Source organism: Enhydra lutris, unplaced genomic scaffold (assembly GCF_002288905.1).
Source record: "Enhydra lutris kenyoni isolate GAN:26980312 unplaced genomic scaffold, ASM228890v2 scaffoldscaffold6, whole genome shotgun sequence".
In the NCBI taxonomy this organism is placed as follows: Eukaryota; Metazoa; Chordata; class Mammalia; order Carnivora; family Mustelidae; genus Enhydra; species Enhydra lutris.
This window is the reverse complement of record NW_019154090.1, coordinates 44,328,737-44,340,835: the sequence shown is the minus strand read 5'-3', so window position 1 is coordinate 44,340,835 and position 12,099 is coordinate 44,328,737. Positions and strand designations below refer to the sequence as shown.

Below are 12,099 nucleotides of genomic sequence, written 5' to 3'. Positions count from 1 at the left end.
CAAACTGGAAATATTAATTTAAAAAGATATATGTACCCCTATGCTTACTGCAGCATTATTTCCAATAGCCAAGATATGGAAGTAAGCCAAATGTCCATCCATAGATGAATAAAGAAAATGTGGTACACACACACACACACACACACACACATTACTTAATCATAAATATTACTTATTCATAAAAAAGAATGAGATCTCACCATTTGCAGCAACATTGATGGACCTAGAGGGTATTATGCTAAGTGAAATAAGTCAGCCAGAAAAGACAAATGCTGTATGATTTCACTTATGTGTGGAATCTAAAAAAGAAAACAAACAAACAGAAAGCAGAAACAGATCCATAAATGCAGAGGAAAAACTGATGGTTGCCAGAGGGAGTAGAGTTCAAGAAAAAAAGGGGGGGGGTGGTTACTAGGTGGCTCAGTCGGTTAAGCATCTGACTCTTGATTTCAGTTCAGATCATGATCTCAGGGTGGTGAGCTTGAGCCCCAGGACAGGCTCTGAGCTCAGTGGGGAGTCTGCGTGAGATAGGGGGAGAGGGAAAAGAGACTCCCTGTTGGGTGGGAGTCTGACTGGGGCTCAATCTCCAGACCCTGAGATCATGACCCAGGCTGAAACCAAGAGTCAAACACTTAACCGACTGAGCTACCCCAGAGCCCCTGAGGAAAGCTAATGCTTTTTATGACTATTTAATTTTCTGTATTTGCCTGTGTAGTCTTTAGTTGTCACTTAGGTTAAATGGATAACTAAGTATTGTTTCACAGTGACCTATGATCCTACTTGGGCAAGTGTCCGAAGCTTTTGAAATTTTGACAAACTTCTCCAAAAATCAAATTCAAAATTAAGTATTTTTGACCTTGGACTGACTTTGAAATTTTCCAGAGGGCTACTGGAATACTGAAAAGGATTTTTTCTCTTTCCTTACAAAAAGAGATGTTAAACTAATTACATTTATTTGATGTGTTAAATTACATGGGAAGGATGTCAAGTAAGTGATGATAAACCTTCTTAGATCACATTGCAGGGTAAATGTTATTAATAGAAGTGTTCCAAAAATCTGATAAGTCTTTGTATGTTATCTTGTTATTTTACTTATTATTTCAAGATGTGGAATGTCACAGAAATAATCAAATTTCCTTGTCAATTCCATCACAATAAATTCTCATCAGATCTGCGATAATGGGCATATTGAAATCTGTTGTCATTTACAATTATTGCTAAACTCAGAGGCTTTTACAAAACTTCCTGCAACGGTGTTTCATCTTCAGAGAGGTTCATGGAAAGGAATCTGACAAGTACTCTAGAATACAGGTTTCTGATAACTTTCAGATCATATAGTTAAACTGAACTAGTGGAAATACTTCATTCAGTCAGAACAAGAAATAAACTGAGGGAAATGATTATAATTTTTTATGACTCCCTGTTTAAAGCATCGCTGGTTTTCTATTGTTTTGCTTTTCCAGATTTTAGGAAATCCCATTCTCTTTTCTCTTAAGTTATTAACAATTTGTTAAGATATACCTTTGCAATCAAAGATGAAACATTTACTTTTTCTCCCTACCTGATGCCTCCAATATTCAAAAACTCTTGAGTCCTCTTTTCATGAAAAAATAATTCGTTATTTACATAAGTTCAGTAAGAATCTGTTCTTCCTGGAACAGGACGCAGTTGGAAATGTTGGCTGTATATATTACCAAGGCTTTGACTGGCTTGTCACATTTGAAACAGATGTAAAATCCACCTGCTAACCTGTTTACAAGATTCCAGCGAAGCAGTCTTTAAAAAAACTTTCTCAATCACCGATCTTGCTACACTTATAGAAATAATCAGGCAACGTTGAATACAACAAGTTGGTTTTACTACAAAAAAATGAGGGTTACTGGAGAGAACAGAATTATGTTTACATCATCATCTATATTCAGTTCTAATTTTGTTAATTTTCTTGGAGGCTCTGGTATGGACCTACGCTGAAGTCTTCTAGTTTCCTTGAAAATTTGGTTACAACTCTTCAAGCAAACGTTTCCAACTTTCTCCCACCCTTCTGATTTGGAAGCAGTAAAAACAGAGACCGCCCTTGAATCTCCTTGCAAGGAGCTAAACCAGGTCCTCTCCACTTCAGGGACTTCAATCTCGGATATGCATCTCACAGTTAAAGAAGGCTCCCGCGGACATCTGGCCCTGCACAGGTGATGCAAACCAACAAATCAAACTCACAGAGAAGAGAAGCAGATGACAGAGAAGTAGACTGTGTCCTCCCAGGATCAAGTCTTCCTATTTTAACTAAACAGGAAACACTTTCTTCTTCACTTTCTTTCCTTTACTCTGACGCTGGCCTGAAAAGATAATGTCGCCATTTGTATTTCCCAGGGCATTGTAGGGGGTTAAACTCTGCCTTTTAGACCACTGGATTTGTCATGGAAAAATCCTATCTGTCCATTAGCAGTGCCACCTTAAGGGGAATGATTTGTGCTTATAGGATTTGTCTTTGTCTACCTTGGTTATTGTCCGCCTTCAGCATGCTGACTGAGAGCCTGAAAACTTCGATTTCCTAAGTGATAGCAGTATTAGGAGTGTCTTTTGTTATTCACTTGCAAGCCTTTGAATCCTGCCAGAGTTTATGTTAATGAGATGACTGGTGGCAGGTAGTCACGGATAGCTTTAGGGTGGGGGGGCCAAGTCACCCAACCCTATGATTAGAGCATCGGAATTTTCAGCCTGACCCCTGACCCCACCCCTGGGGAAGAAAGTGGGGCTGGGGATTGAACTAATCACTAATAGCCAAGGATTTAATTAAGAATGCCTACATAATGAGTCTCCATAAAGACTCTAAACGCAGGGGTTTGGAGAGCTTCTGATTGGTGAAGCTGAGAGTGGTGCATCCCAGACTCCACAGGGTGGGAAGCTCTGTGCTCAGGACCCTTCCAGATCTTGCCCGATGTATCTCATCTAGTTGTTCATCTGTTTCCTTTATAATCCATTGGCACCAGTAAATAAAGTGTTTCCCTGAGTTCTGTGAGCCAATCTAGTGAATTACTGAACCTGAAGCGGGGTTGTGGGAACCACTGATTTGTAGCCAAGATAGACAGAAGTTTGGATAATCTGGAAACCCACAGCTTGTGACTGGTGTCTGAAGTGGGGGCAGTCTTGTGGGACTGAGCCCTTAACCTGTGAGACCTGTGCTAACCCGGGCTGGTTAGTCTCAGACTTGAATACCCAGCTGGTTACTACAGAATTAGAGAATGGGTTGGTGTGGGGAAAATAACCACACATTTGGTGTCAGAACGTTGTGATTAGAGAAAGAGTTTTCTTTTGGTGGTAAAAGGTGTATCCTAAATAAAGGGCCCATGGGGCCTCCAGGTTCAGGGCAATGATGTTTGGAGACTGTTTAGAAGATGTGATCATCTGTATCTTCACCTACTACTTCCTGACACCCTCTTCACTCTGGGTGCCTAGGGCCCAAGTTGACTGACCCACCCACAGTGGGTTCCTGAGGACCATCCTTCCCCTCAGAAATCCCTATTTGCTTTATTCTATTCCCTTCTCCTCAGTACACATGAATTCAAATTTCTTCTCCAGGCTGATCATGGCTAGTGCTTCATGAAGTCCTAGTTTATACTACGTTGTGAATGACTAAGGAATCATCTGACATTCTGCCAGTTAAGTGTTACTTATTAACACAAAATGAGTCTCCAGTTGGAATTACAGGAAGGTGGGAGGGGTATTTTTGGCAAGCCATTCTCCACTTTTCAGAAGATAGACAAAGGAGAAAGAGGACTCTGTATCCCACATTAGTTCCTTTCTTGATGCCTGTAACATCTGGGACAGTGGGTTCTCAGTACCTTATCAGCTAAACCTGAGCAGCTGTTACTAAAAGTGGGAGGAGGAGTCTCTACAACTTAGGGTCCCTACATACTTGGTGACCGTGAGCCCACCCAAGGCACCGTCTTAAGGCCTGGAGAAACTTGCTGCTCCTTTCCCTATGCATTCCTCAGCCCGTACATGGGTGATCCTATCTCTCAGAGCTCAGCTAGAACTCATAGGCTCTGTCACTGCTATATCTAAAGCCCCCAAGAAAAATAGCAGGTATGGCATCCGTCTCCCTTGCAGACCCCCAGAGCCTCCAGGGGCTCAGCAGTGGTAGGAGACTGAACTTTCCACCTGGCCAATCCCTCTCCCAGCTAATCAAGTAGGAGTTCAAACTGACAGCCCCCAGGTTAAAGCCTGCCCTCCAATGCATTTTCTTCCATCCTTACTATACTTTTAAAATTGGGGTTCTCGTATATAAAAATCTGGATTTCTGGCCTCTTGAAAAATATCAGAGGACCCACCTTCACTCTTGTGTGTCAGCATCTGGTTGGAACTGAGTCAGCAGCATCCCCCTCCTGGCAGGGCCTAGTGCTCTCAAGCCAGTTGTGTTCCCAAAAAATGACCTGCCCAATGCCAGGCAGGCCCACGATCATGCCATTCCTGTCATTCTTTCTGGCCCTATTGGTTTTTGACTTTGTGACCAAACTGTTTTTCTATGTTTTCGTCTCTAAGATGGCCGGTGAACCCCACATCCTGGTATTTATACTTTTGAGTGACATTTCCTTGAGAGAGGGCAGGTCGACCTGACTGGTTTCCAATGAACAGAACATGGTGGAAGTGATGGCATATCACTCTCATGATTAGGTACTAAACAGACTCTAGCTTTCATCTCTCTTGTTTTCTCCTGTATCACTCACCTTGGGATCACTCACCTTGGGAGAAGCCAGTGGCCTCATCCTATGGCCAGCCCTATGGGGAGGAACGGAAACTTGCCAAGTGGGTTTGAAGTAGGATCCCCACCACTCAAACAGTCTGATGAGAATGCAGCCCAACCAACACCTTGACTGCAATCTCCTAGCGACCTACCACCAGAGACACTCAGTAGTTAAACTTAGATTTCTGATCTGCAGAAACAATGAGGTACAGATACTTGTTGTTTTAAGTTACTAAGGTTTGGGGCAATTAGTTACATAGCAATAGATAATACAGCTTCCAATTTTGTTGTGAAAGTGGTTTCCTGCTTACCATGTAAAGACGTTTGAAAGACTATTATCCTTGGAAATTCGATTTCATACATTTTGCCTCAGTCCGGTGAACTTACTGGTGACAGGCACATGTGCAAGGAGTCTGTCAGCGTCTGGGATCTATCTGACCTGAGGTGTCAAAGCACCATCCAAAATAGCATCGTGAGGCTTTTGCATTATGAAAAAGACCCCAGAAATCAATGCTATTAATACATCCATGATTCCACAGGGAACACAAAGTTTCTCCTCTAGGTATTTAAATCAATCAACTCAGAACAAGCTTTCCCATAGTTCTACAATCTTACTGAAGAAATTCACTCTTTAAGGCACAATTCCTGGTTGGAGAAAGCTGGGGACTGGGGAAAGGGAGGGTTGCAGAAAACAAAGCGAATGAGCCATTTCAGTGTGAATAAGAAATACTACTTAAAACTTGGAAATAAGGCAAAAAGGTTGGTAAAGCATATCTTTTTTGATCAAGTGTTTAATGCTATGAATTTTCCCCTGACCTGTGCTTTAAGTGTATGCCATTGATTCTGACAGATAGTGTCCTGTTATTTTTTTTAGAAATTCTGTAGTTCCATTTTGCATTTCCCCTTCTGCCCAAGAGTTTTTTTTTTTATTAGAAAGTTTTAAAAGCTGCAGGAGGAAGAGCCCTCTTTTTTTTGAGCATTATGCTTGGGTGTTATTTGACAAAGTCACCTAAAGATTATTTCCTGATCCAGAGGGATGCATCTGTGTTCGACTTGACTGTGTGTTATTAATGTAGGGCTCAAGCACTGGGTGGTTACGTGTCAGCCTGAGAATTTCTGTTCAGGGGGGGAAAAAAGATTATACCAACGGTTAGAGTTTTATTGCTTGTAGGACTTTAACCAGTTTTGATTTTACCTCAGTAAACTTACTACAGAAGGACTTTTTAAGTCAACTATAGATATATCACATGTCAAAGTGTTCTTTGAACCAGCTTGATGCTGGTTTCCTGGTTTCATGCATGGGGTGAATAAAGCCCATTCTACATTGCATGAGAGTCCTGTTTGAACTTTTTGAAAACTATACATCCACATCTACATCTCCCTCTTTGGCATCCCCCTAATAATGAAAACTCAAGAGTTACAAGTAAGCCTGGAGAACTATATGGTTGAGGAGAACCAGCAAAATCTATTTTACTCCTGATTGTTTTTTAAAAAACAAAGTTCCTTGAAGCAAGTGAGAATGTATTGCAGTCCCAAAGGCCATATTTAATATCAGAAATGAATGGCTAAAATGTGCTGCAAAAACGACCCATAAAACCATGAAATCCATTGCTTTTTGAAAACACAAATGGGAACTGCTATCCAGTAAGTAAGTTCCTGACATTCCTAGAAAGTCACACCCTGAGGGACAGATGTCTGTCCTGGAGGGATCTGGAGCAGATGGTGGGAGACACGCATGGGAATCCAAAAAAAAGCCAGTCACTCTTCCAGAGAGAGCGGTCACTGTCCCCATGACCTCTCCAGAAGAAGTTTCCTGGGAAATCTCACTGGAACAATGAGAAACGGATCACAGTGGAATCATCAGGGGGCTCCAGATGGTGGGGTGCCTCAGGAGAAAGTCAGGCCAGGTCCAATTCCCATCCCTCCTATAGACTAACCTGCCATCCTTCAACCTCCCTGGGCCTCAGTTTACCCATCTGTAACAGGAGGCACTTTAGACAAGATAAAATGTAACTCTGACTGAGAACTTGAACTGTGGCTAGTCTGAATCGAGACGTGCTCAGGATAAAATACATCCTGGGTTTCAAAGGCATGGTACAAAAAAAAAAGTAAAATATCTGATTAATACTTTTATATTGATTACATACTCACATGATAATATCTTAGATATACGAAGTTAAATAAAATTATTACTAAAATCAGTTTCACTTTTTTTTTTTTTTTTTTTTTTTTTTAATGTAGCTACTAGAACATTTAGAGCAATCCCTGGGGCTGGCTTTGTATTTCTATGGGACAGCCCTGCTGAGTCCCCGTGTAAGTATCCTGGAAGAATTTATTTGTGGAAAATAAAAGATAGACCAAAACTGACATCAGCTCTGCTTTGCAGTATTATTGTGAATAATTATCAATACGTCATCTGCTCTGACCAAATCTAATCTCTGTTTTGTCCCCCCCCCCCCCCCCGTGCTTAGTCCTTTCCTGATTACAGACTGCCGTACAGTGCCTCCCTGGATGCCTGGCACATGAGGTGATGTCTGTTCACTGCCCAGGGCACACGTGAGGAGTTCAAGGGTGTGGCACTCATACCTTTGGCTTTTGAGTGTCCACAGATCCTTGTGAGGATTTGTCCCATGAAATTACTAAAATGGGATTTGGGTTTCATTCATTATTCTTCAAGCCCCTGCTATCTCTGTCCCCTGTCCTGCAACAGAGAACTGCTGTCCTGGGCTGTGCGTGCACAGAAATGACTTTCCACACTGTGAGCCGTCTGGGACTGGAATGCTGGGAAATCACTGACACCCAAGGTGTAAGGTTGTGCCAGTTCTGGAAGATTGAAAATTAGCCCGCAGACAAGAACTTTTGAAAACAGAATAAACTTCCTAAGGAGGGTCTGATAGTGAAGGGAAGGGAGTTGGGTTGAAAGGGATCATTACCCCTGGATTATCTGTTTTGTAGGGTCAGATTTAGCAATCAGGTCCCTTCAAAGTAGTCCCACTCTATTCTTTATGGTGCCAGAGAGCTCTCTTCTGTGGCTTCTCTGGACCATGTGAAAGGCACACATGATGCACCTGTCATCCAAACCATTCCAAATGACCAGAAGAGGGTTTCTCAAACTTTGCCTCTGCCACTGAGCTGGGCCCTCGCACCTCCCCCAGCTGGTTTGGGAACCCAGGCTCAGGGTGTCTCCCTGCAGAACGAGCAGTTGGGAGGCACAGGAGGGCAAGGTCCCTGTCGTCAAAACACATTTTCTTCCTGGTCAGTGAAGACCAACTGTTGCCCTGTCCCAGAGGCAGAGAGGCTGGGAGGCAGTCACTGAGAAACAGAGAGCTCTACCACTTGCAGGTGGCATAGGACAGGCTCGCCCAGGCATCCCTGGAAGAAACTGGACTGGCAATACACACTGGTCAGCTTTGGAATCGTTCTCTGCCATCGAGGCTCCCCCGCTGGGGTCAGGGACACAGCAACAAAACGACAGAGCAAATTGCTCATGGCAGAGGTCAAGTTATGGATGGAAATTTACTTCTTGGTCCTATCCTGGGGCCACCACTAAGCCTTCTACCACAACTTTACCTTGAGACAAAAATAAAGGCAGACGCCAGCTCACACCATGTGAGTCTCTTCATCAGTGGATAAAGTGCGTCTGTGTCAGCCTGGAAGGGCAGCTGGGAGCCTAGCAGGGACAGGTGGAAGGCAGGGACAGGAGGGGGGATGGACGAAGCCTGGAGTTTGAGCATCAGCAGGTGGACCACAGGACCACAGGAGTGGACCACAGGAGCAGACCCAGGATGGTACAGTGGCAAGACCGGTGGAGGTAGAGGGGGGAAGCACAGCCAGAAGATCTCGAATGTCAAGGTGAAGAGTGCAGACCATTCATTCATCCCAGCTCAGAGTGGATGAATGGAATAGTTCAGAAACAGACACACACACACACACACACATACACACACACACACACACACACATTCGGTGGTGCTGCGGATAGATTATGAGTATTCTCTGTAGTGCCCCAAAATGAAAGAAGCTGAAGGGAAGTGGGGAGGTGGAGGTAGGAGAAGAAGGAGGGTGACGATTTTGGTGACTTGAGAGGAACCTGCCAGCACTGGGCACCCAGACAGGGCAGGAGGGGGGGTGGCTTGGGGGAAGCTGTGGAATTCAGGAAGAGGAAGGATCAGATCTGACTGTGAGCTTTTCTGCTAGCGCAGGACCACTTAGAGCTTTGCCAGGCTAGATGATGCGTCCTCTCATGCAACATACCCTGGAAATCTGATAGCAATGGGTGTCAACTTCTACAGTGAGGTGCAGATACCTTTGGCTGCCTTGTCTAGGGCATCACCTGCCTCCTATAGGTTTTCACAGACACCTCGTAGAGCAGGAAGATACATTTCTCACCAGTGGGTGAGGAAAACTCACGATGGCACTAGACAAACTGTGGAAAATGTGTTTGTCCAGCATAGGACTTTTGGGGCCAGGCTTCTGGGATGTGATTCCTCATGAACAATCACCATGGGACATTGTCAACCACCCTAGAATGCTCAGACCATCTTTGGTGGCCAACTGAATAATCACGACCCTAAACACATAATGAGTTACAAGACAAAATCGTGCTTCATGCAAGAAGTAAACAGAGCTCTGAGAACGTGTAACCCAACGCGGTGTTCCAGAGAAATCTTTCCTGAGAAAGTGGCCTTTGATTTGCAAGCTGAGGTCGACTCCGTATTATGTAGCAAGGTGGGGTAGAGCTAAATTTTGGCATGACTCTCTTAGGCTCCTGCCATGCTATTCTTCACATATACCAGCAATGCCCTACAACTGGATAGGACAATTTCATGAAGTGTGAGACTACTTGGTGACATGGCTCACAGCTGAATTCCACATGCATATTATCCATTTCTTGGTTATTAAGGCTCCTGTGATTGTGTGTGAAGCATAAGATAATTGAAAGACGATCACCAGACCTCTTTTTCATCATTATCTTTCCCCCTCCAACTTGTGTTTTTAAACTTTGATTTGTGGTTTCCTATCTGTCCTGGCTCATGGAAATGACTCAGATAAGTTGCAAGACACAAGGGTGCCTTACCTTTCTAGATGATACAGAGTCAACCTCAACTCTTAAATCAAAGGACACTTCCTCAGGGAAGAGTTCTCTGCAATATTCTCAGAGTTGTACATTCTCAGAGCCCTTTTTACTTCTCATACGAAGAACTGTTTTCTCTTTTGATATTACGTGTTTAGCACTGTGATTATTTGATCAATATATTTATTTGCCAACAGAATGAAAGCTCAATGGAGTCAGGGATAGCTTCTGGTTTTTCCTCTCCCTAGTGACTAGTACAGAGCCTGGATGATCACAGGTGCTACAAAAATGTGAATTGAAATAAAGCGTGAAAAGCAAAAGAAGAGCCAATGAGTCCCAGAAGATTCTGAGCAACAAATCATCCCAGCAAATGGAACTCTAGCCTAGCATTTTTAAGACAAACCTCCAAAGAACGTTAAATGTCTGAAGGGAACTTGACTTCATCCTTACAGGTAACTCCATGCCTTAATTGTGAAATCATCAATAATATTTATCTACTATTAAAATAACTAATAATAATAGTATTCCATCATTAGTTGGACTATGGAATAGCCATATAGTAAAGAATAACAATGTCTACAAAGAAGAGAAAAGAAAGAAGTACAAAGTAACTATATCATTTACTTGGAGTATATAACTAAAACAAATTAAACAATTTAAGCTGGGGGTGGGTGTGGAGAAGAATAAAGACAATACCAAGTTAAATAATAAAAGCCACTTTGCCAGCAATTTCCTCACGGGCATCTGACTCAGGCAAGATTGAAGCAGGCCTTGTCCTCGATGGGGTCAGGCAGGCCTTTCACCGCTTGCCTGATTGATTCTTTCATAGACACACCCAGAAATGCAAGTTAACTACTTTACCTGCTGTCCAACTGAAAAAAAAAAAAAAAAATCTTTCCCAGGACTGCAGGACAGGCACACTGACTACCATGGACTTAACAGGTAGTACTGAGTGAGTCCAATATGGACCCTCTCTCAGGAATTTTCAAAGGCAATTTTGACCATACTTGATTTTCTCCTTTTGCTTTGGCTATAAAATCCAATTGCTACGTTAGATTCAAGCCCACTGCCCTTCCTGAGTATCAAGGTGGTAGTTACAGACTAGCCAGTAGTTAGGATGATCTAGGCAGAGCCTTGGGTTAAGGAGTGGGGTGGGCTCATTCCTTCTACCAGGATGAAATAAGCGTCTCTGCATAAGACAGGATCAAGGGACTGGAGACGAGTCAGGAGTCTGGTGGGTTTAGTGCCCAGTCTACAGGGGACATGGAGAGCTCCTCTTCTGGCTCATGTGGGTGGACGCTGTACAGGTTTGATTCCAACTTGGGGAAATGGATCAAGAACGGAGACAGCTAAGTCCACATCACAGAACTAGGAGGACGGAGAATGGAGACCATCTGTGTCAACACAGCTATTTCTTCCAGGATATTCTTGCCCAGGATGTTAAGGCTTTAAACCAATAAATCACTTTGCTGTTTGTTGCAGGAAATTCCTACAAAACAATTGGTCCTGGCAAACAGTTTGTTCACCTGGGAAAAGCCTGCTTATCAAACAATAGTTAACTTGCCAAGATTCTATTCAAGACCATCGTCTTGCTGAATCCCCCAATCCTGAACTATGATGTCACATACTCTGCTGAAACCCGAGCATATCTCTGCCTTGAAAAATGCAGCTCCAAGGGCACACACCCAGACCTATGAACCCTATTAAAGATGCCTCCTGCTGTCCCACTTGCACACCAGTGGAACTGTGTCCGGGTGATGTATGTCCTTACTGTCCTCAGCTTAATGAATTTAGCTTTGCTGCATCAACAGGCTCTTCTGGTGGATTTTTTTGGAGTCCAAAATTGACACAATAAATCAGGTTTAGCCTTTTGCAAGTGGGAAGCATATGCATGCAAGTTAATACATACTTACAACCCATCAGGATGGGATAATTAGTAAACATTGTCAGTTTTCCTCATAATTAAGAAACCCCTATATCATTCCTCCTTTGAGGAAAAAGATCTGGTGTTTGAACACCTGCCTGTGACAGATTTCAAATGCACATTTTACCTCCGTTTTTCTACTCGTTTACACGAATCTGTGTCTTCCAAGTTTTCTACAGTGAGTGGGCGTTATTCTGAGGGTGAGTGAAAGGATACAAAGTAAAAGCTATAAAGAGGAAATGAATCCCCAAGAGCGAATTTGAAATGACCGACAGCCAAGTCTTAATTGACAACACACACACACACACAGCCTATTAAACACCCATTTAGAATCTTGTCTCACTCAGGGGCGCCTGGGTG

The 12,099-nt window shown here is 43.2% G+C and overlaps 1 protein-coding gene across 2 annotated transcripts in view; it reads right to left on the bottom strand.

Moving 5' to 3' along the window:
* LOC111141697 (Ras and Rab interactor 2) overlaps positions 1-12,099 on the bottom strand; it is a 178,650-nt gene that overhangs the window by 97,785 nt on the left and 68,766 nt on the right. The gene's annotated exons all lie outside the window — the stretch shown is intronic.